At 42.1% G+C, this 25,538-nt stretch overlaps 1 protein-coding gene across 3 annotated transcripts in view; it reads left to right on the top strand.

Moving 5' to 3' along the window:
• Nucleotides 1–25,538, top strand: part of PTK2 (protein tyrosine kinase 2) — a 254,311-nt gene that overhangs the window by 26,773 nt on the left and 202,000 nt on the right. For 2 of the 3 annotated variants that reach the window (XM_060287148.2, XM_060287147.2), the window contains exon 2: nt 4,832–4,928. The exons of the other annotated variant lie outside the window; for it this stretch is intronic. The gene's annotated coding sequence lies outside the window, so the exon portion shown is untranslated. The remainder of the gene's footprint in view (nt 1–4,831; nt 4,929–25,538) is intronic. 3 annotated transcript variants of the gene reach the window in all.

Here is a 25,538-nt window from a genome sequence, read left to right as displayed (position 1 = left end):
GGGTTGTTATTGAGACTTACTGAGAGATGGATGTTAGAAAGCTGGCCACGTTGGGTTGTGCATTGAAATGGGAGCACCGTAAGCAAGGTGATGGGAGGAAATACTTTACCTGTTAGCGAAGCACGGATTTAGAGTGTGAGACTGGTGGGAAACTTTAGTTTGCATGTTAGAAAGGGAGAGGGGTTCAGAGCAGCCCAGGCGCCTATTTATACCCGTCATAAAACACACCATTCAAGCCCAAAATGTAGAGTATCCATCTTACAAATATCTTCAGGGACCTGGCAGTGTATTTTATTGTATAGTGAGACAAGCTTAGTTTCTGTTTATCTATCTGGAGTAAAAGGTTTTATTTATGTATTTTAATTATACAGTTTGGGAAATATCTAGTTTTCTGCTCTATTTGAACTAGTTCAAATTTTTATGCTTATATTTTATCAGTTTTATAGTTAAAATGCATAGCTTCATGTTCTTAATAAAGATAGATTGGCTCATGTGATACACAGGAGTGCTGGAACTCAGCATGCACTGAGTCTCCCACTGCTAACATGACAAGTGAACAGGCCTCCTGTTGCTTAAAATGAAATGTTGTTACTTACTTGAATTCTCCTTAAAATACAGTGTGAAGCAAAGAGCAGTTATAAGGCACTCAAAATCTAGTGTATCCATTCATTTATTCAGGCATTATCACTCATGCATCGAGTACGTGTTTATTGATTAAGTACTCTACGTGTTTGATACAGTGTATCCTATTGGGTATATAGTGGTGAACAAAAACCAGACCTGGGGAGTGTTTTGCCTTTCACAGCAAGAAGAAAGCCAGTTGTAAGAGACTTGCATTTCAATGAATGGAGTTTTCAGGTTTGTACTCCTCTAATAGAAAAGAGGTCAAAAACAAACAAGAAAAGAAAAGAAAAGAAAAGGCAGAGGGCCTCTAAAGAGCACGTGTTACTTACCTCCTGCCACTAACTGGAGTTTTTTTGACCTTAGCTTTGGTTTTATTTAATAGTGTGTCGGTCCTGAGGCTGCAGAGCTGAAAGAGGCTGCCATTGTCCCTAGAATCTTGCTGTTTGGGTGGAGGGAGAGGCTGACAGATCGGGTAGGATTTAACATTCACTCTAGTAAGCATGTTAAACCAGAAGCTACACCCCAAGGGTCCTTGGGGACAGGGCCATGTCTCCCCTGTTGACTGATGTGTATTCCAGTGCCCGGTACCATGCATGGCATGTGTCAGTCACTCCAGAGATCCCTCTGTCAGTGATGGGATGCTGGGGGAGTGCAGGAGAGAGGGACGTGGCTCCCTCCAGGTGTGCATCCTGGTTCAGCCAGGGCAGGAATATCCAGGTGGAGGGACCTGCAAATGGCATAGAGGTGTGAGGGAGGGCACATGTGTTCTGTAAACTGGAAGTAGCTTACCTTTGCTGGAGTGTAGGATTCCTAGGAGACCGATGTTGAGAGATGTTAGGACTCTGGAGAGTTAGATTGGGCTTGATCAATAAGGGCCTCATGTCATAACGTGCAGAAGCCAGATTCCCTAACGCCCAGGCTGACACTTTTCATATTACATAATGCATGCCGTGTCAAAAAGCATCATCATGTCTCGGGGTACCAATCCGTTAGTGATAACTTGCCTGTTGAAATTCTGTAAGCCGTTGGTGAACTTTCCATCTTTTGGGGAGGATGAGGATATAGAATAAATATTTGTTTTCTCAGGAATAAAAATAGTTTAGACTCTTGAAGGCCAAGCAAAGTCTGTATGTCTTTGACTTCTAGTTCGCTAGAAGCATGCCAGGTATGTAGAGTAGGTACTCAGTACGTGAATAAACGCAGAAAGATCCTTGCTCTCATGTGCACTGCTGTAGCAAGCATTACACTGGGTTTGGGAACGTGATCGCTGAGAAATGGCCCTCTACAAGGTCTCCAGGCCAGTGAGGGGCAGAGAGAAGCAAGTCATTGGTGATGGGACAGTAGGTGAGTACGTTGTAGAGAGACGCACAGGGTAAGTGTGATGGATAGTCACCTTCCTCTGACCACTGAATCCCGTGTTCTTAGTTCTTTTTATGCCTGCTGCTTATTTTCCCCATACTTTCCGATAGCCTTTTAGTAAATCTTCCACAAGGTCAGTCACATAGACTTCACATTCTCTTTCTGGGATACGATTTCCTGGAGATCTCTGTTTTCTTCTTTTCTGAGCTGGTTGCTCCTTACGCCTTTTCCTGTGGTGTTGCCCCTGGACGTTCCTTTGCTCTCATCCTTTGGCTTTTCTTCAGAGTTGAGTTTCATGTTTGTGGTATCGCTTGTGTGTGTGTTTCTTGACTGACTTCTTCGTTTGGGTGGCGCACACCATACAGAGGTGAATCACTTTAGAAAGGTGGTCCAGTGTCCTTGGGCAGGTGCGGCAGCCTTCCACGTTCCTTTCTCACGAGCCACGTTGCTCCGACTGTCCTGTCCTGCCGCGCAGCTCCTGTTCTGGAATCTCCTTTCACTGTCGCCCTGGAGATGCCCTCATCTCTGCATCGACGTTCGTGTTTGTCCATGGCTTCCTCCTACTTTGTTATGCTCACATTTTGGTGGAGGACTTGCTCCAGTGGCTTCCTGAGGTAGGACGCTTAAGAGGCAGAAAGTTGGAGAGTGAGCGTGATGGAGAAGGTGATTGGTGGTGTGGCCAGTGTGGAGTTCTGTGTTGGCATCGCTCTGCTCCGTTGCCTCCTGTGCGCCATGTTACTGGTTTTCAGTTCAGAAGCTTATTCTAATTTTTTATTCTTTGTATGTAACTTTTTTCTTTCCATCTTTAGAAGCTTGTAGGAATTAAAAAAATTGTCCAAGTCTTTTTAAATGGCATGAAGTGTGGGTCTCTTTTCATCTACTGTTCTGCTTGTCTAGTGGGGACCTTCATTCTGGTAACTTTTATCCCTCAGCTATGGGAAAATGTTTTCAAGTTATTGTGCTGAAGATTTTCTCCCTTCTGTTTCCTTGTTCTGTCTTTCTGGAAGTCTTGTTATCCACAACTTGGGTGTTATAGACAAGTTCTGTAATTTTCTTATACTTTCACTCCAGTATACTTTTCTTCCCACCGTCCCTCCCTCCCTCCCTCCCTCCCTCCCTTCCTTTCTTCCTTCCTTTTTATTTTGCTTTCAGGGAAATGTCTTCAATTTGACTTAACCTTCTTCTTTAGTTTTTTATTTCTGTGCTAAGCTTCTTTAATATCCAAGAGTACTTCTTTTGTTCTTTTAAAAGAACATCCTGTTGTTTTTTTTTTTACACATCTTTATTGGGGTATAATTGCTTTACAATGGTGTGTTAGTTTCTGCTTTATAACAAAGTGAATCAGTTATACATATACATATGTTCCCATATCTCTTCTCTCTTATCACAAAGCACGAGCTGATCTCCCTGTGCTATGCGGCTGCTTCCTACTAGCTATCTACCTTACGTTTGGTAGTGTATATATGTCCATGCCTCTCTCTTTCTTTGTCACAGCTCACCCTTCCCCCTCCCCATATCCTCAAGTCCGTTCTCTAGTAGGTCTGTGTCTTTATTCCTGTCTTACGCCTAGGTTCTTCAAGACATTTTTTTTTCTTAAATTCCATATATATGTGTTAGCATATGGTATTTGTCTTTCTCTTTCTGACTTACTTCACTCTGTATGGCAGACTCTAGGTCTATCCACCTCATTACAAATAGCTCAATTTCGTTTCTTTTTATGGCTGAGTAATATTTCATAGAACATCCTGTTTTTGTTTATTGATTGCAGTGTCTTCTTATCTCTAGGTTATTGATTGTATAGTTTCTGTTTCTTTCAAGTTATTTCCCTCCTTGCTTCCTTCCCTCCCACCCTCCCACCCCCGTCCTTCCGTCTGCCATGGACTGGGCCTTTTGACTTTTACATCAGGATATTCTGGGTGGACCATTTGTTGGGGAATCCCCAGTGTATCTTTAGGTCTTTCTCCTTGGCCTGGACAGATTCCCCAGACTCTTATCTGTAGAATTCTGGGGGCTGAGTGGGTGGGTGGTGGGAAGCTGAAGCATCCACCGTTGAGTTATGTACGCTGATGAAGTCCGCCTGTGTTAGTGCAGCTGGACAGGGGGACTTCAGTCCAGAGACCACGGAGTGACCGTCCAGTCTGTGTCAGAGATGGTGTTGAGGTTCTGGCTGTGGCTTAAGCAGCTTCACCTGCTCCTCTGTGTTTAGGCCTCCACCTTCCTCACCCTCAGTTGGCTGCACGGGTGCTGCCAGTTCTGAGTCTTCTGGGATACCGATGTGTAAATGGAATTGGGTCTTAGTTTTTTCCACTGCTGGCTTAGCATCTGGCTTTCTTGGCCTGCTGAGTCATTTACTGTGCTTACAATCTTTCATAGTTTCCGTTTCCTCCAAGTTTTTTTTCTTATTTTGTTTTGGTTTTTATCTTCCATGTGAGAAACTTTTCTCACAGCTTCCAGAATTCCCTTTCTTTTTCTCCTTTCAGTTCTGCCTGAGCTATGTTTTGTTTTTAAAATTTTTTTATATCTCTTTAGTGTGATTTTGGTGGGAGAGGATGAAATAGATGTATATATTGTTGGTGATCTTACCCTGAACTTATTCGCTAACTTTGTGACTCATTAATATATGCTTCTTGGTATGGTTTAATAGTTTTCAGTTTTCCACATTATTTTCTTAACTGGAATGTAGGTTTGAAGACAGGGACTTGATAACATGTTTTTATCCCTCATTCCAGGTCTGGCACGGTATGCGTGGTAGGTATTGAAGCTGACTGTGAGGGGATGAACACAATAGAGCTTTGAAGAAGTGGTAGTGAAGACGATTTTATAAACGCACGTTGTCTTTTCTTGTCAGGTTCCTTCTGACCGCTATGGAAAGAGGAAAGAGAAACTAGGAGTATTTGTAAATCATCGTTTGACTTCGTCACAGAGTTATGGTGGCCTTCTGAACTGTGAGTCTGATTCTCTTGCCACACTTGTGTCTTGGTTTTTTGTTTTGCTTTGATTTTTCTTTCCCCTGTCTTAGGGTTTCTTTGACACACAGTAGAAACTAACAAAAGGTAGTGAATTTTGCAGAGTAAGTGAGAGAAAGAACAGAAGTTATGTAGTACCTTCTCTGTGTAGATACTATGTATATATTTTTGCTGAGATAGTGTAATAATAATGATTAACAACAACAGTAACATCGCATGCTTTAGAATAGTGCCTGGTGCCTTATCAACACCAAGTTATAGCTGCTGATGGGTCCTCACAATAACCCCGTGAGTGAGGTTGCTCCTCTCCCCTCTTTCACGTTTGCATAACTTAAGTACAGAGAGGTTAAAAGTTACTAAGCTAGTAAATGCAAAGCTGGGATTCAGACTCAGTCTGGTTCAGAGCTTGTGCCCTTTACTCTGGTACCTGATTGTCGTGGGCTCTGGATTCAGATGGCGACTTAGCTACTTACTAACTCTTGACTAGCTACCTAAACCTAGCTTTCCCATCCAACAAACGGTGTTTTGATAGCACCTCCCAGTGTGGTGAGAGGTGTGTAAGGTGCTCAGCACTCAGAAATGTTAGCAGTTACTCCGTGGGAGTTTTCCCGTTTTAATGAGAGGAAGACTGGGCTCTTTGTGATTTGTAACTTCGGAATTTGTTTCATGCTCCACCGCTGGGAAGTTGTAAACTTGAGATTCTATCCCAGTTTGTCATTTCCAAAGACTGCTCTTTCTGGTTAGTTTAGTGGTAAATCAAGGACAGACAGTTGGTAGACGATTCATACATCTCTCCTGGGGTATTGGCATTGGTAAGCACTTTGTTGTACCAATATGTTGTGTCGGTAAAAGCCTCATGAACTTGGACTTCATGGATTCAGGATTCATGACAGTTTATAACTGTGTTGAATTTCACTTTGGCCAGTGTCCTTGTCTTGGATGTCCAAGTGGCAGGGCCCTGGTGGTTTTTCCATTTCCTTCTGAAGGTCAGCTCACTTTCCTCCTTTGTTCTCTTTCTTCCCAAGCCACTTCTGTTTCTACGGAGGCTAGGTATTAGGGAAGGGAAATTATGTCATGCAGTTTCAATTTCCTAGCAAGGCCCGTAAGTCTTACTCCTGTTTTTCCAATTCCTGCTGCTCTTTATTGGCTGTCAGAGGAGCCTCTTCTGCATGGCTGTGCCAGGTGTGATTGTGTCGCAGGTCGTGAGGTGACAGCCTTGTTTCATTCCCTCCTCCCAGTCCAGATTATATGTTTCTTCCTGTAACTGTAACATTTATTTGGGTGAAAGTCTGTTTCCTAGAGTCTTCGAAATAAAAAAGATTTTATTTCACCTCTGCATCTTTTCTGCTTGACCTGTAGGTGGTTTTTGCTAAATGCTGAATGAAGGAATATTTAATGCTTGGCACAAAATAAGTTCTCTTAGTAGATCCAAACAAGAGGCAGAATATCAAGTGTAGCTTTTCAGCAGCATTAGCGCTTAAAAGTATCTCATCTTGGTACAGCACAAGACGGTTACATGAGGGGGCAGTATTTAGTAGAAGTTACTCAAAAATCTTCTTCTTGATATAATACACAGTGGAAGAAAAGCCTGACGGGAGGGTGGTGAGATGCCAGGCCAGCTCCTGATGGACCAAGAGCCTCTGCCCCAGCTCCGTGGAGCTTTTAGCACCAAGACATAATCTACTGATTCTGCGTTGGCTCTTTTTTTTTTTTTCTCCCCCAGTGTTTGAAAATATATAAGCCTAGGAAAATAACCTTCTAACCAGTGTTCCTGTAATTGTTTTCCCCAGCTCCAGACAAACAGTCAGACCACATGAGTAATTCTGGCCTCCCCCAGAGTGAGTCCAGAGCTGTGATGCTGAGGTCCAGGCCCCTGGATCTACCTGAGTGCCCCATCATAAGCCCCTGGCCCACCTGAGCCCCTGCAGAATGGCTCTGCTCCAGAAGCTGCTTTGCCAGAGCTGGCTCTTGGTTCTTGCTGTGTTTTGGGGTGTTGGGCTAGAAGGCAGGGACTTGGGATGGAGGAGTTTACAACCGCAACCCTAAGAAAGCAAAGCAAAGTTTTGGAGGAGCGGAGTTGCTGAAATATGTATGCAGACCATTTTCAGGGTGAATGGTTTGTGGGAAGGTGGTAGACAGAAGGGAGGCTGCCTTGAGACCCTCTGAAGACCCCCATTTTGGAATAAAGACATCTTTTAAGCATCTCGTGCCCCCCTCCTGGAGGCCCCTGGAATCCTCTGCTTTAGACGTTTCTTTTAGCGTTTGCATCCATGTTTCCTAACTATATTTCTGTACTAGTCAGGAGTCACTGATGCATCAATTTTAGAAAAAGTTACATTTTCAACTTTGCTATATAGTTAAATCACAATTTTTGTTTAGACCCATAATTTAGTTTTTAATTTTTCTTGACTTTGTAAACATTGCTCACTGTTGAGCCAGTTAATTCAGTGTGATTACGTTTCCTTTTTTGTTCAACTTTTTGTTTTCCTGCTTTCTTGGACCTCTAATGGCCACATTTTTTTCCTGTTTGCTTAATATTCTTAAGTCTGGCTAAGAGTTCTCACCTCCTCTACTAGCTCTGTAAGTAAGGTTGATCAAGTATTTTAATTCTGTCTCACCCCCGGGCATACCTGCCCTTTCCCTGCCTCCTCTGGACAGATGTTCCTCCTGCCTGCTGGGAACGGTGCCTGGCTTGAAGAACATAGGGCAGATGGGGCAGGAGCAGGGAAACAAGGTAGAAACGTTGATGGAGAAAAGTATGGTGGGAAGTGCAGAGGGAGGGGACAACTGTCTTCCTGGGGGAGCCTGCAGGGGAAGAGAAGAAGGGCTGGCTGTAGCTGTGGAAGGGCAATCCAGGTAGAGAAAAGTGCAAGAATAAGCACAGAGATGGACCTAGATTGTACAGAGACTGTACATATTAACTGAGTTACAGACTCTACCCTTAAGAGATTTAAACAGGTTTACATGGGAAATGTGATTCAGATTGTTAAACGTCTGATGTAAATTTTTAATGTTGTCCTAAAACCTGAGCATAGGAGATATCAGGACACTTGAATGCAAGTGATAATCTTAAACTGTTGATTTCATGTATTGATTCATGGAAAAAAATCCTTATAGAGCACCTGTCACAAAAAATAAAATTGGCCTCTGGCTGTCCAAACCAGTCATTGGCGCCGGACTGTGCTGAAGCTACGCTCCGTTTGTCAGGCAAGAACAGGGCATTTAAGAAGCTGTCCAGAAGCTGTTCCACATTTGGCTGCACTGGGAATGTGGCAAGCAGAGTGGGTGGAAAATGTCACTGAGGTGTGTACGCACCAGTCTAATTTGTATGGCATAGCTGTAGCATCCTGGAGGAAAATAAGCCGTCCGTGATGAGGTCATGCGAGACCAAGGGTGATTAGATTAGATCCTTTTGCAAAGAAGTGTCAGTGCCTTTGAAACGCTGAGGCAAAATCGTAAGAAATAAGGTCCACAGAGGCTTTCATGATTGCCAACTCCAGGGCACCTCTTATGTAAACACCTGGTAGTTTTCATGCGTGGTCGGGACCCTGCACCTGCATTTAGTTCAGTGCGTCCAGTGTGTGCACATTACCTGCTGTGTGAGCCTCCAGTTTCATACGCACAGCTCTCTGAAGAGTGCATCTTTATCTTTCCAGTCTCACATTGTGATTCAGGAACTTCGGGTGAATGTAATAATCATAATAGCTGCCATTTATGTGTCAGTTGTTGTGTGAGTTAGAATATTATTTAATTTTTTATAGTAATTCAGGAAGGTAGCAGTTACTATTCACGTTTTGTAGATGAGAAACGGGTCTTAGAGATGTTAAGAAACTTGCCCAAGGTTTCATACGGTGGTTATCGAGTTTTCAGGTTCCTTTGCAGTAAGTCTTAGCCCTTGCGCTCCTGCATGTGGGTCGTGCTTTCATAGCGAGGAGCGTCGTGCTGCCTGCTCAACTGCCCGCGGACCTGCCCGCGGACCTGCCCGCAGCACTGTGCTTCCTTTCTGTGCTGTCAGCCACGTGTCGACCACGATGCGTGTATTCAGCGTGTATGTATCGCCCATGCTGACTTGCGTTACCACTGTATCTGCAGAGCTCTGCAGGTAGTTGCCAATCATGTGTTCCTGGCTCATACTACGGAAAGTATTTCAACAAATACTTGTAAAAATAGGGAAATTGGTCCATTCCTGTCCCTAAAAGTAGGGAGACGACTTTTCCTGTGGTTTTTACATTCAGAGTAAGGAGAGGAGGGGATTTTTTTCTTTCTACCTGTTTTGGCATATCATAGATGTTTTTTTTAGCGGGGGGCAAGTAGGGTGTTGGGAATTGGGATGGTAAGGAAGCATTTTAGATTTTTGTCTACTCATGAATTCTAAGTGGCTTATCAAAATATGCAAACTTTTCAGCATTTCTTCTTTGATTAACTGTATATTAAAAAGGATAGATGTCTCACTAAAAAGAACAAAAATTTGCCACTTGCAGCGACATGGATGGACTTGGAGGGCATTATGCTAAGTGAAATAAGTCAGACAAAGAAAGACAATACTGTATGTTATCACTTACATGTGGAACCTGAAAAAATACAACAAACTAGTGAATATAACAAAAACAAAAAAGCCTCACTGATATAGAGAACAAACTAGTGATTACCACTGGGGAGAGGGATTGGGGAGGGGCAGTATAGGGGTAGGGGAGTAAGACGTACAAACTATTAATAAAATAAACTACAAGGATATATTGTACAACATGGGGAATATAGCCAATGCTTTATAATAACTGTAAATGGAGTATAACCTTTAAAAATTGTGAATCAGGACTTCCCTGGTGGCCCAGTGGTTAAGAATCTGCCTGTGAATGCAGGGGACACGGGTTTGAGCCCTGGTCCGGGAAGATCCCACATGCGACAGAGCAGCTAAACCCGTGCGCCACAACTACTGAGTCTAGGGCTCTAGAGCCTGCGAGCCACAACTGCTGAAGCCCGCGCACCTAGAGCCCATGCTCCGCAACAAGAGAAGTCCACGCACTGCAATGAAGAGTAGCCCCTGCTCGCCGTGACTAGAGAAAGCCTGCGCGCAGCAATGAAGACCCAACACAGCCAAAAATAAAATAAATTAATTAATTAAGAAAAAATTGTGAATCACTATATTGTAACCTGTAACTTATGTAATATTGTACAGCAACTATACTTCAGTTAAAAAAAAAAAGATGTCTCAATAAAAACTTCAATTGAAAAAATGGCCAAAAGGTTTGATTAGGCCTTTCATCCCCTTCATATGGATAAGAATAAGCACACAGAAAGATGCTCAGCATCATTAATCGTTGGGGAAATGCAGATGACAACCACATTGAGATACCATTGCAATCCTATTAGAATGGCTATAGCATTAAAACAGAACAAGACAACACAGGGTGACAGTGCCCAGAGACAAAGCTGTGAAGCAGTTAGAACTCTCTTGCTTCGCTGGTGGGAATGCAAAGTGTTATAACCACTTTGGAAAACGATTTGGCAGTTTCTTATAAAGTTGAGCATATACTTATCATACAGTCCAGTAATCCTACTTGGAGGTATTTACCCAGGGGAGATGAAAATTTATGTTCGTGTGTATGAATGTTTATAGCAGCTCTATTCATAATCACTTAAAATGGCAAACAACTCGGATGCCCAACAGCTGGTCAATGGATGAGCAGGTTGTGGTCCGCCCTTACGGTGGAATCCTATTCAGCAATAGGAAGGAATTAGCTACTGACATAGGCGGCAAAATGGGTGAATCGCCAAAGCATTGTACCAAGTGAAAACACAAAGCGCGAATATAACTTTGATTCCATTTATACAACATTTTGGTAAAGGCAAAGCTCTGAGAATAAAAATGAGGTGAGTGGTTGCCTAGGGCTGAGGGTGGGAGAGACCTGTGTACAGAAGGGCATGAGAGCACTTCTTGGGGTGATGGAAAGAGGCCGTATCTTCCATGGCCATACAACTGAGTATGTTTGTCAGAACTCACTGAACTGGAGGTTTTTCTGTATGGAAATCATACACCAAACTTAAAAAAAGAAAAAGATAGTTGACTTCTGTGTATATACATACAGATAGATATTGCACACACTTCAGCTCAACTTTTCTTTCAAGCTGGATTTAATTTTACTTTTCTGGATGAGGTATCCTGGACGTTTAAGTGAAATAGATTTTAGCATAGACACTGCCTTGAAGTCCTTGGCTGATTTTTGTATGCTTATTTATTCATGACCTCTAAAGGCTTTATAACGTGGCTTGTCTTCGTATAATACAATTGTATATTACAGATGTCATGTAATTAGCATAAGTAAAAGTTGTTTTAAAAGTTAAATTATTTTAGGATTCCTTCCATGTTGTTCAAGCTCTTGTAGCTCTGGAGAAAATAGTTTTACCAGCTTTAAAAATTAATATGAACTGTTTCCTCAGATTGATGGGACAAATTTATTTTATTTTTAAAATATTTATTTATTTATCTATTTGGTTGCACTGGGTCTTAGTTGCAGCAGGTGGGCTCCTTAGTTGCAGCAGGTGGGCTCCTTAGTTGCGGCTCAAGGGCTTTTTCCTTAGTTGCGTCTTGCTGGCTCCTTAGTTGTGGCATGCGAACTCTTAGTTGTGGCATGCATGTGAGATACAGCTCCCTGACCAGGGATCGAACCCGGGCCCCCTGCATTGGGAGTGCAGAGTCTTAACCACTGCCCACCAGGGAAGTCCCGAGACAGAGTTAATTATGCAGTCTTCATCTCTTTTGTTTAGTCAGCTATAATTGTAGGGTACAGTTAGTTATATTTTACACTGCTAGAAATAATAAGAACGTACACAGAAAATAATACACATTAGCTTTACTGAACTTAAGACTTAATTGTGACTGTAAATACACTTTCTTAAAAGTATGTAAGAGAGTTACTTGTTATTACTTTGTGGTGCCTTTTGATGTCCTCCAGAGCTGTTATTTAGCACTTTTCCCCAATAGGCCCTTGCTTAAGAAAGGCTTGTATAGGGCAGGGAGGGAAATTAAAGTGGAAAGTTGTGTGTGTATATGTGTGTTTTAATTTTTATTTAAAAATAAAAGTTTGTTTGACTTTAGAAAATAAGAAGGCCGCTATTTTAAATGATGAGCTCTTCATGATTTTAGGATGGGAGGATACTCCACTGTGTGGTTATAATAGAATCAGTGATAAAATGAGGCTGGTTTTTGTTCCTTTATTGCACGTGCCCCTCTGTGTTTGAGACCCACCTTACTCTTCCTTAGAGATGTAAACCACTGGGTGCCCAGACCTGCTCACCGCAGCCCCTGCCTGCCGCCCTTTGTATGGTGAGCATACTCCAGAGATCTGCTAGTAGCCTTCTTGATAGCATATTGAGGGACAGAAGAGAGATTGGAATTGTTCTGCTTACATTTTGTTGTCTGGCTCCACCCCTGTGTTTTTCTCTGGAACCTGCACTAACTTAACCCTGGTTCTGCAGTCTGAGAAGAGGGCTGGGATGCTTCTTACAGTTAACGGTGTTTCTGGGTGCTGTCAGTGGTCCATTTGTGTGGATGCGGGCGGGCAGTTTGCCGGGTGCTCCCTCTGGTTGGGATCATGTGTCGTTGCTGCACCACACGTGTGGAGTGTAACTGCCACGTACAGTGTCTTCTAAGAGGTTTCAGTGTGACTCACTGTTCAATTGAAAGGTTATCGTATATGCAGAATAGAAAAAAAATAGTGGAGCGTACACTTAAAAAATATGTAACCATATTTATTATATTTTTCAAAAGGATACTTAACAGGTCTTCTTAAACAAAATGTACTAAAAGATATTAAACTCAGTTTTATCTTTTCTGGGTGACGGGATCTGCGGTATGAACACTTGTCGATTTCAGTACGCAATGACACAACTTTTGCCTTTTTCGTCAATATCATACCACTAGGTTGGCGCCTCTGAAAGCCCTTCCAGCATCCTTTCTAGTTTGCTGCTCCTTGTTTTGTTTTTTAAATTTTTAAAAATTGAAGTATAGTTGGGTTACAATGTTTCAGGTGTCTAGCATGTTTTGTTTTTTTAAATGAAAAAATTTTTTTCTTTCATGGAAAAGTTGTAAGATGCAGTATAGGGAACTCCCAAATACTGTACTTCACCTAGATTCACCAAATATTAAATTAACATTTTGTTACATTTGCCTGCGTGCCTTCCCTACCCCATCCCCATTTTCCTCTTCTCTCCCTCCCCATCCCTCCCTTCCCTCTCTCTCTGTCCCTCCATATATATATGTGCACATACACACACATATATTTACTTTTTTTTTTTACTTTTTTTTTTAAAGAGGTTTCTCCACAATGCTATCCTTTTTTAAAAAATGAATTAATTTTATTTTTGGCTGCATTGGGGCTTCATTGCTGCGCACGGGCTTCCTCTCGTTGTGGCGAGCGGGGGCTACTCTTCATTGCAGTGCGCAGGCTTCTCATTGCAGTGGTCTCTCCCATTGCCGAGCACGGGCTCTAGGCGTGTGGGCTTCAGTAATTGTGGCACTCTGGCTCAGTAGTTGTGCCTCGTGGGCTCTAGATCACAGGCTCAGCAGTTGTGGCACACGGGCTTAGCTGCTCTGCGGCATGTGGGATCTTCCCGGACCAGGGCTCAAACCTGTGTCCCCTGCATCAGCAGGCGGATTCTTAACCACTGTGCCACGAGGAAAGTCCCCATATATTTACTTTTTACCAAGGCCTTTGAGAGTAGGTTGCAGCCATCACGCCCTTTATCCCCTTAAATACTTCGGTGAGTATGTGCTAAGAACAATATGACCGTAATATAATTCATATAATTATCAAATTTACAAAATTTAACGTTGCCTTTGCAACCCAAACACTTATCAAAGTGTAGACCATTGTCGTTTTGTTGTTGAACCCAAGTTCGTGTGCCCAACTCACTGTGAGGCCAAACAAACCAGAACGTTGGAATTTGAAGAACAGAATGGTGTATTGCAGGACCAAGCAAGGAGACCAGGCGGCTCGTGCTTAAAAGACCTGAACTCTCCGGTGGTTCTGCTAGTAGCCTTCTTGATAGCATATTGAGGGACAGAAGAGAGATTGGAATTGGAAGAGTTTTTATAGGTAAAACTCAGGAGGAGGGCTGCAAGGTGTGTAACCATCCTCTGATTGGTTGGTGGGGAGGTAAAAGGGTGGTGTTCAAGGAATTTCAGTCATCAGTCTTCTGCTTCCAACCGGTCTGGGGTCTATGTGCTTCTGCTCAGCCTGAAGTTAACATCTTCCACCTGGGTGGGGCCCTTAGTTCGTGTAGAAGCAGTCAGAGATCTGTATCAGATTGTTAGGTATATCCCTTGAGGAGGAACCAGGATCCTGGTTTATCACTGCATTATTCTTTCTTTCTTTTTTTTAATATATAAACTTATTTATTTTATTTATTTATTTTTGACTGCGTTGGGTCTTCATTTCTGTGCGCGGGCTTTCTCTAGTTGCGGGGAGCAGGGGCTACTCTTCATTGTGGTGCACGGGCTTCTCATTACGATGGCTTCTCTTGTTGCCGAGCACAGGCTCTAGGCACGCGGGCTTCAGTAGTTGTGGCATGCGGGCTCCGTAGTTGTGGCGCAAGGGCTCAGTTGCTCCGTGGAAATGTGGGATCTTCCTGGACCAGGTGTCGAACCCGTGTCTCCTGCAGTGGCAGGTGGATTCTTAACCACTGCGCCACCAGGGAAACCCCTGCACTGTTAGTTCTTGACTGCTCTTCCTTTGTTTCTGCATTCCCTCACTCCTCTAATTAGTAACTGTTGGAATCTGCCCTTTGGAACTCAGGGAAGGTCTAGGAGGCTGAAACCTTTCTTACAAACAAGAAATGGGGGGCACAGAAAGTCCCTCCATGCTCACAGTCCCTGCCCCAGCACCCTCCCCCGCCCGCCCAGCCCGAGACAACTGCTGTTTTTCTTCCACCTCAGATCAGTTTTGCCTGTGCCTGTCGTAGGATTTCATGTCAACAGAATTGTATGGTATGAATGACTGTGTAAGGCATTTTTTAGCACAGTGTAGTTGAGATTCATCTATGTTGTTGTGTAATTTGTTCCTTTTTATTGCTGAGTAGTATTTCCTTGTATGAGTCTATCATACCTTGTCTATCCATTCTTTCTCGGTAGACATCTTTATTTTTGAAGAAATTTTTGCTGGGTGATGATGTTTACTTTCAGCTTGCTGATGAACTTGTTGTCCTGTCGTCCTCCGGCTCTTTGTGCAGATTTCTGAAACTTATTTTCTACAACTTTTTCATCTCTGATACTCTGCCTTGCAATTGTCAGCTTGACTCAGCTTCCCAGAACTTGAAATTTTCTCTCCTCAACTTACTGAAGCTGCAGTGCTCTGCTTCGATTCCCCTTCCTGTACTGTTGTCCAGGGTTGCCTTCAGCCAGACAGAGGGTTCAGTGGGGATCACAGGCCTGCCTTGCCCGTTGTCTCAAGATCTGAAAAGTTTCCTGGATTGTGTCTATTTTTCTATTTGTTTACCATTGGAGGGCATTTTCCATACTAGTTACCCTTTCCTGGCTGAAGTGGACATCCCTAGGTCAGTGGTTTTTTGCGGTATGCGGGCCTCTCACTGTTGTGGCCTCTCCCGTTGCGGAGCACAGGCTCTGGACGCGCAGGCCCAGCGGCCATGTCCCACGGGCCCAGCCGCTCCGTGGCATGTGGGATCCTCCCGGACCGGGGCACGAACCTGTGTCCCCTGCATCGGCAGGCGGACTCTCAACCACTGCGCCACCAGGGAAGCCTGGTCAGTGCTTTTTAATGGCACACAGCTCATGTGCTGTACTTCTAAATTTTCTGGTAAATAATATGATAAAATTGTACTTGTTTTAATATTGGCTTAGCTACTGATTTTACTACCTACAAAATCTCAAGTAATTTCCATTTTGACAGAGAGAAGCCTATTCTTTCTTTTGTCAAAACTTTCATTTTATTTTATTATACTAATATAAGACATTTGGTTTATTCTGCGTTGTGTTTAATGCAAAGTAGCATTTCTTGGCTGTCTTACCAAATGCTGTGTTGTTTGTCATAAACACAACTGTTAATCCCCACTCCTTCAAGCAGAGGTCATTTTCTTCCAGTCACTTGCCCACTGTCAGCGATGGGTAGTGTAGTGAGCAGTGGGCGAAGCTGGGACTGGTGAGTGAGCGGGAGGAGAAGGGAGACGCTCGAGGGCTGTTCGTTGGTCAGCACACTGCCGAGCGCCCGCTGTGACCCAGCCCTCTGCTCTGCACTGCCGAAGGTCAGTTTTTCCCTCTGATGTTGCAGATGATTGGTTGGAGATTTGGAATCATTTTTGGCTCTTCTTCTAGTTTTTGTTGTACATTTTAGTAACTCAGTCTCTCCCTTTAAAAAATATCTTTGTTAATTTGTGAAACTGAGATTAATAGTACAGTGTATTTCTTTTTTTTAAATAAATTTATCGTATTTATTTATTTTTGGCTGCGTCGGTTCTTCGTTGCTGCACACAGGCCTTCTCTAGTTACGGCAAGCGGGGGCTACTCTTTGTTGCGGTGTGTGGGCTTCTCATTGAGGTGGCTTCTCTTGTTGCGCAGCATGGGCCCTAGGCCTGCAGGTTTCAGTAGTTGTGGCACATGGGCTCAGTAGTTGTGGTGCATGGGCTTAGATGCTCTGCAGCATGTGGGATCTTCCCGGATTAGCACTTGAACCCATGTCCCCTGCATTGGCAGGTGGAACTCCTAACCACTGAGCAACCAGGGAAGCCCCAGTGTAAGTATTAAAATAATTTTTCTTTACGTAAGCCTTTGTGAAGTGACATATCATGAAATGAAGAAATGTGTACATACTACATAGTTTCTCTCTACTAGTGACAGCTGCTTTGAAATACAATAGCCTCGTAGAATGATGGCGTTTGGGTGTATTTATGACATATGCCCATAACCTCTGTATGACATATGACATAGGACATACCCTAGAACGAGGGGTGAATGTGACTTAAAGGCACCATGGCCAGAGTATTTCCTTTTTTTTTTAATTTTTAAATTTTATTTATTTTTTTATACAGCAGGTTCTTATTAGTTATCTATTTTACACATATTAGTGTATATATGTCAATCCCAATCTCCCAGTTCATCCCACCGCCACCCCTGCCCCCCCTCCCCCCCCGCTTTTCCCCCTTGGTGTCCATACGTTTGTTGTCTATGTCTGTGTCTCTATTTCTGCCCTGCAAACCGGTTCATCTGTACCATTTTTCTAGGTTCCATATATATGCGTTAATATACGATATTTGTTGTTCTCTTTCTGACTTACTTCACTCCGTATGACCGTCTCTAGGTCCATCCACATCTGTAGAAATGACCCAATTTTGTTCCTTTTTATGGCTGAGTAATATTCCACTGTATATATGTACCACATCTTCTGTATCCATTCGTCTGTCAACGGGCATTTAGGTTGCTTCCATGTCCTGGCTATTGTAAATAGTGCTGCAATGAACATTGGGGTGCATGTGTCTTTTTTTTTTTTCGATACGCGGGCCTCTCACTGTTGTGGCCTCTCCCGTCGCGGAGCACAGGCTCCGGACGCGCAGGCCCAGTGGCCACGGCCCACGGGCCCAGCTGCTCCGTGGCACATGGGATCCTCTCGGACCGGGGCACGAACCCGCGCCCCCTGCATCAGCAGGCGGACTCCCAACCACTGCGCCACCAGGGAAGCCCGCATGTGTCTTTCTGAATTATGGTTTCCTCTGGGTATATGCCCAGTAGTGGGATTGCTGGGTCATATGTTAATTCTGTTTTTGATTTTCTAAGGAACCTCCATGCTGTTCTCCATAGTGGCTGTATCAATTTACATTCCCACCAACAGTGCAAGAGGGTTCCCGTTTCTCCACACCCTCTCCAGTATTTGTTGTTTGTAGATTTTCTGATGATGTCCGTTCTGAGTGGTGTGAGGTGATACCTCATTGTCGTTTTATTATTTTTTTAAATTTATTTTTATTTATTTTTTGAACTTATTTATGTATTTATTTATGTATTTATTTATTTTTACATCTTTATTGGAGTGTAATTGCTTTACAATGGTGTGTTAGTTTCTGCTTTATAACAAAGTGAGTCAGTTATACATATACATATGTTCCCATATCTGTTCCCTCTTGCGTCTCCCTCCCTCCCACCCTCCCTGCACTGGCTGCACTGGGTCTTCATTGCTGTGCACAGGCTTTCTCTAGTTGCGGCGAGTGGGAGCTACTCTTGGTTGCTGTGTGCGGGGTTCTCATTACAGTGGCTTCTCTTGTTGCGGAGCATGGGCTCTAAGTGCGTGGGCTTCAGTAATTGTGGCTCATGGGCTCTAGAATGCAGGCTCGGTAGTTGTGGCACATGGGCTTAGTTGCTCCATGGCATGTGGAATATTCCCAGAGCAGGGCTTGAACCCGTGTCCCCTGCATTGGCAGGCAGATTCTTAACCACTGTGCCACCAGGGAAGCCCCTCATTGTCGTTTTGATTTGCATTTCTCTAATAATTAGTGATGTTGAGCAGCTTTTCATGTGCTTCTTGGCCATCTGTATGTCTTCTTTAGAGAAATGTCTATTTAGGTCTTGATTGGGTTGTTTGTTTTTTTATTATTGAGCTGTATGAGATGTTTATATATTTTGGAGATTAATCCTCTGTCCATTGATTCGTTTGCAAATACTTTCTCCCATTCTGAGGGTTGTCTTTTCGTATTTTTTGTAGTTTCCTTTGCTTTTCAAAAGCTTTGAAGTTTCATTAGCCCATTTGTTTATTTTTGTTTTTATTTCCATTACTCTAGGAGATGGATCAAAAAAGATCTTGCTGTGATTTATGTCAAAGAATGTTCTTCCTATGTTTTCCTCTAAGAGTTTTATAGTGTCCAGTCTTACATTTAGGTCTCTAAGCCATTTTGAGCTTATTTTTGTGTATGGTGTTAGGGATCGTTGTAATTTCATTCTTTTACATGTAGCTGTCCAGTTTTCCCAGCACCACTTATTGAAGAGACTGTCTTTTCTCCATTGTATATCCTTGCCTCCTTTGTCATAGATTAGTTGACCATAGGTGCGTGGGTTTTTCTCTGGGCTTTCTATCCTGTTCCGTTGATCTATATTTCTGTTTTTGTGCCAGTACCATATTGTCTTGATTACTGTAGCTTTGTAGTATAGTCTGAAGTCAGGGAATCTGATTCCTCCAGCTCCGTTTTTTTTCCCTCAAGACTGCTTTGGCTATTCAGGGTCTCTTGTGTCTCCATACAGATTTCAAGATTTTTTTGTTCTAGTTCTGTAAAAAATGCCATTGGTAATTTGATAGGGATTGCATTGAATCTGTAGATTGCTTTGGGTAATATAGACATTTTCACAATACTGATTCTTCCAATCCAAGAACATGGTATATCTCTCCATCTGTTTGTATCATCTGTAATTTATTTCATCAGTGTCTTATAGTTTTCTGCATACAGGTCTTTTGTCTCCCTAGGTAGCTTTATTCCTAGGTATCTTATTCTTTTTGTTGGAATGGTAAATGGGAGTGTTTCCTTAGTTTCTGTTTCATATTTTTCATCAGGAACGCAAGAGATCTGTATAGGAATGCAAGAGATTACTGTGCATTAATTTTGTATTCTGCAACTTTTACCAAATTCATTGATTAGCTCTAGTAGCTTTCTGGTGGCATCTTCAGGATTCTCTATGTGCAGTATCATGTCATCCGCAAACAGTGACAGTTTTACTTCTTTTCCAATTTGTATTCCTTTTATTTCTTTTTCTTCTCTGCTTGCTGTGGCTAGGACTTCCAAAACTATGTTGAAAATAGTGGTGAGAGTGGACATCCTTGTCTTGTTCCTGATCTTAGAGGAAATACTTTCAGTTTTTCACCATTGAGAATGATGTTTGTTGTGTGTTTGTCGTACATGGCCTTTATTATGTTGAGGTAGGTTCCCTGTATGCCCACTTTCTGGAGAGTTTTTATCATATATGGGTGTTGAATTTTGTCAAAAGCTTTTCTGCGTCACTTGAGATGATCATATGGTTTTTATTCTTCAATTTGTTAATGTGGTGTATCACATTGATTGATTTGCGTATATTGAAGAATCCTTTCATCCCTGGGATCATGATCATGATCACTTCATCATGGTGTATGATCGTTTTAAGGTGTTGTTGAATTCTGTCTGCTAGTATATTTTATTGAGGATTTTTGCATCTATATTCATCAGTGATATTGGTCTGTAATTTTCTTTTTTTGTAGTATCTTTGTCTGGTTTTGGTATCAGGGTGATGGTGGCCTCATAGAATGAGTTTGGGAGTGTTCCTTCCTCTGCAATTGTTTGGAAGAATTTGAGAAGGAAGGGTGTTAGCTATTCTCTAAATGTTTGATAGAATTCACCTGTGAAGCCACCTGGTCCTGGACTTTTGTTTGTTGGAAGATTTTTTTTTTTTTTTTGCAGTACGCAGGCCTCTCACTGTTGTGGCCTCTCCCGTTGTGGAGCACAGGCTCCGGACGCCCAGGCTCAGCGGCCACAGCTCGTGGGCCCAGCCACTCCGCGGCATGTGGGATCTTCCTGGACCGGGGCATGAACCCGTGTCCCCTGCATTGGCAGGCGGACTCTCAACCACTGCGCCACCAGGGAAGCCCTGCTGGAAGATTTTTAATCACAGTTTCAATTTCATTACTTGTGATTGGTCTGTTCATATTTTCTGTTTCTTCCTGGTTTAGTCTTGGGAGGTTATACCTTTCTAAGAATTTGTCCTTTTCTTCCAGGTTGTCCATTTTATTGGCATAGAGTTGCTTGTAGTAGTCTCTTAGGATGCTTTGTATTTCTGTGGTGTCTGTTGTAACTTCTCCTTTTTCTTTTTTTTTTTTAAGTGACTTTTTCTTTTTGAATTTTATTTTATTTATTTTTTTATACAGCAGATTCTTATTAGTTATCCATTTTATACATACTAGTGTATATATGTCAATCCCAAACTCCCAATTCATCACACCACCCCTCCCACCCCCTGCCATCCTTTTTCATTTCTAATTTTATTGATTTGAGTCCTATCCCTCTTTTTCTTGATGCGTCTGGCTAATGGTTTATCAATTTTGTTTATCTTCTCAAAGAACCAGCTTTTAGTTTTATTGATCTTTGCTGTTGTTTTCTTTGTTTCTATTTCATTTATTTCTGCTCTGATCTTTATGATTTCTTTCCTTCTGCTAACTTTGGGTTTTGTTTGTGCTTCTTTCTCTAGTTCCTTTAGGTGTAAGATTAGATTGTTTATTTGAGATTTTTCTTGTTTCTTGAGGTAGGCTTGTATTGCTATAAACTTCCCTCTTAGAACTGCTTTTGCTGCATCCCATAGGTTTTGGATCATTGTGTTTTCATTGTCGTTTGTCTCTAGGTATTTTTTGATTTCCTCTTTGATTTCTTCAGTGATCTCTTGGTTATTTAGTAACGTATTGTTTAGCCTCCATGTGTTTGTGTTTTTCTCATTTTTTTCCCTGTAGTTGATTTCTAATCTCATAGTGTTGTGGTCAGAAAAGATGCTTGATATGATTTCAATTTTCTTAAATTTACTGAAGCTTGATTTGTGACCCAAGACGTGATCTATCCTGGAGAATGTTCCGTGTGCACTTGAGAAGAAAGTGTAATCTGCTGTTTTCGGATGGAACGTCCTATAAATATCAATTAAATCTATCTGGTCTATTGCGTCATTTAAAGCTTGTGTTTCCTTGTTAATTTTCTGCTTGGATGGTATGTCCATTGGTGTAAGTGAGGTGTTAAAGTCCCCCACTATTATTGTGTTACTGTTGATTTCCTCTTTTAGAGCTGTTAGCAGTTGCCTTATGTATTGAGGTGCTCGTATGTTGGGTGTATAAATATTTATAATTGTTATATCTTCTCCGTGGATTGATCCCTTGATCATTATGTAGTGTCCTTCCTTGTCTCTTGTAACATTCTTTATTTTAAAGTCTATTTTATCTGATATGAGTATTGCTACTCCAGCTTTCTTTTGATTTCCATTTGTATGGAATATCTTTTTCCATCCCCTCACTTTCAGTCTGTATGTGTCCCTAGGTCTGAAGTGGGTCTCTTGTAGACAGCATATACATGGCTCTTGTTTTTGTATCCATTCAGTGAGCCTGTGTCTTTTGGTTGGAGCATTTAATCCGTTCACTTTTAAGGTAATTATCAATATGTATGTTCCTATTACCATTTTATTAATTGTTATGGGTTTGTTTTTGTAGGTCCTTTTCTTCTCTTGTGTTTCCCACTTAGAGAAGTTCCTTTAGCATTTGTTGTAGAGCTGGTTTGGTGGTGAGGAATTCTCTTAGCTTTTGCTTGTCTGTAAAGCTTTTGATTTCTCTGTCGAATCTGAATGAGATCCTTGCTGGGTAGAGTAATCTTGATTGTAGATTCTTCCCTTTCATCACTTTAAGTATATCATGCCACTGCCTTCTGGCTTGTAGAGTTTCTGCTGAGAAAGCAGCTGTTAAGCATACGGGAGTTCCCCTGTATGTTATTTGTCATTTTTCTCTTGTTGCTTTCAATAATTTTTCTTTGTCTTTAATTTTTGTCAGTTTGATTACTATATGTCTTGGCATGTTTCTCCTTGGCTGTATTCTGCCTGGGACTCTCTGCGCTTCCTGGACTTGGGTGGCTATTTCCTTTCCCACGTTAGGCAAGGTTTCAACTATAATCTCTTCAGATATTTTCTCTGGTCCTTTCTCTCTCTCTTCTCCTTCTGGGACCCCTATAATGCGAATGTTGTTGCGTTTAATGTTGTCCCAGAGTTTTCTTAGGCTGTCTTCATTCCTTTTCATTCTTTTTTCTTTGTTGTGTTCCGCGGCAGTGAATTCCACCATTCTGTCTTCCACGTCACTTATCCGTTCTTCTGCCTCAGTTATTCTGCTATTGATTCCTTCTAGTGTATTTTTCATTTCAGTTATTGTTCATCTCTGTTTGTTTGTTCTTTAATTCTTCTAGGTCTTTGTTAAACATTTCTTGCATCTTTTTGATCTTTGCCTCCATTCTTTTTCCGAGGTCCTGGATCATATTCACTATCATTATTCTGAATTCTTTTTCTGGAAGGTTGCCTATCTCCACTTCATTTAGTTGTTTTTCTGGGGTTTTATCTTGTTCCTTCATCTGGTACATAGCCCTCTGCCTTTTCATCTTGTCTGTCTTTCTGTGAATGTGGTTTTTGTTCCACAGGCTGCAGGATTGTAGTTCTTCTTTCTTCTGCTGTCTGCCCTCTGGTGGATGAGGCTATCTAAGAGGTTTGTGCAAGTTGCCTGATGGGAGGGAATGGTGGTGAGTAGAGCTGGGTGTTGCTCTGGTGGGCAGAGCTCAGTAAAACTTTAATCCGCTTGTCCGCTGATGGGTGGGGCTGGGTTCCCTCCCTGTTGATTGTTTGGCCTGAGGCGGCCCAACACTGGAGCCTACCCAGCTCTTTGGTGGGGCTGATGGCGGACTCTGGGAGGGCTCACGCTAAGGAGTACCTCCCAGAATTTCTGCTGCCAGTGTCCTTGTCCCCACGGTGAGCCACAGCCACCCCCCGCCTCTGCAGGAGACCCTCCACCACTAGCAGGTGGGTCTGGTTCAGTGTCCAGTGGGGTCACTGCTCCTTCCCCTGGGTCCCGATGCGCACACTACTTTGTGTGTGCCCTCCAAGAGTGGAGTCTCTGTTTTCCCCAGTCCTGTCAAAGTCCTGTAGTCAAATCCCACTAGCCTTCAAAGTCTGATTCTCTAGGAATTCCTCCTCCTGTTGCCGGACCCCCAGGTCAGGAAGCTTGACGTGGGCCTCAGAACCTTCACTCCAGTGGGTGGACTTCTGTTGTATAAGTGTTCTCCAGTGTGTGAGTCACCCGCCCAGCAGTTATGGGTTTGATTTTATTGTAATTTCACCCCTCCTACCATCTCATTTTGGCTTCTCCTTTGTATTTGGATGTGGGGTATCTTTTTTGGTGAGTTCCAGTGTCTTCCTGTCGATGATTGTTCAGCAGTTAGTTGTGGTTGCCGTGCTCTCACAAGAGGGAGTCGGCCAGACTATTTCTTAAGACCTAAATGGGAAAGATTTGGGCATCCTCAAGTGATAGTTTTGTTCTGGACACGAAGTGTTGGCTGCCTGTTGTGTTTATGGGGAAACTGTCGATCCTAAATTTACCCTCTTTTGGTGGACTGAGGGCAGATGAGACTTGGTTAGTCTTGGAGCTGAGCTTTCACCGTTCAGGGCTGAAGTTTATTGTGTCATACATATGTCAGTAGCAGGGGTGTATTTGAGAAAACTTTGATCACTTGTGTGCTTAATTTTGTCATAATTTCTGTTATAAATTTCTTGAATGAAAAATGTTGAATTCATGAATATATAAAAGATTTTTTTAATTATTAAAAATGTATTGACTCTCTTGAGTTTAACTTTTTAGAGTAAATCTTTAGATGTAGAGACTTGTATTTATTAGGTACTGAAGAGAATTTTCTGTGTGGTGCATACTTCTGGAAGATTAAAGAAAATGTATCCTCCTTTTTCTTTGCTCCCAAACCCCACCTTACTTTTACTCAGGTAAGAAGATTGAACAGGGAAAAAGGTGGGGTGTAGCTTTTTATGCAAAATATTCTGATTATGTAAATGGAGTCAGTTCATAAGTGGATTTTATCTGGAAGAGGAGGATAAAAAGCATGGTCAAATGTTTGCATGGCATTTACACAATAATCATGGTGGCTGTTTTTACTGTAGGACATACTGTGGCTGCTGTCAGGAATTCTCCCAAATGGCAGTGCAGAGCAGAGGGTTTCCTTAGCTGCAGTAGCAGACTTAGTGACCGTGCCTTCTTTGTGTTGGCCTAACTCTGTGTAAGGGAGACAAAAAATGGATTTACTGTAGATTGTGATAGATGTACACAGAGAGGAGAGTGTATTTTGTCTCTTATCTAACTGTTAGAATGAGGTGGAGATCAGTTAAGTTTGAGGATATTAAGAATGAGATAGTCCTGAGTATAGTTTTCAAAAGAAGAAGTAATTTCAGTCAACTACTGTATGGAAAGGTTATATTGTAGTAAGTATAGATTGTACCTTTGAGGTCACATGGAAACAGGTGTAAGTGTACTTGGTATATTTTGAGACTAGGAATGTGTAGTTACATTTTACAGGAAACTCTGCAGGTGGTAATGCTGTTATTTTTGTGTTCTCTTTTTTTCTTGTTAGATTAATTCATATTTCTGTTCACTTAAAGATAATATTTGATTTCCATAAAAAGTTTAGGAAATAAACATTAGGAAATTCCTATACTCAAAGGTAGTTCTTAGGTGGTAATTCAAGGATGCCAATAAAAGGAATATGCTTTAAGCCACCTGTAGTTATATCCAGACTGTATATGTATTTATAGCAAAAAGTAAACGTATGTTCTCTCATAAATTTAAATGCATTTCATACAGACACATTCATTTCATAACTTTGTTTTCAGCAAAATCAGATTTGGAGATATTTAAAGCCACAGCTGAAGTAAATTACAATTTCCCCAGGAAATAACTATAAAAGTACGCAATAATGATTATAAAAAGAAAATTTAAATACTTGAGAGTATTTTTGCAGATTCTTGGCTCTTCTCCTCCCAATCACATAATGGAAAGTAAAATAATT

This window comes from Globicephala melas, chromosome 17 (assembly GCF_963455315.2).
Source record: "Globicephala melas chromosome 17, mGloMel1.2, whole genome shotgun sequence".
Classification (NCBI taxonomy): Eukaryota; Metazoa; Chordata; class Mammalia; order Artiodactyla; family Delphinidae; genus Globicephala; species Globicephala melas.
This window is presented reverse-complemented; position numbering and strand designations above follow the sequence as displayed.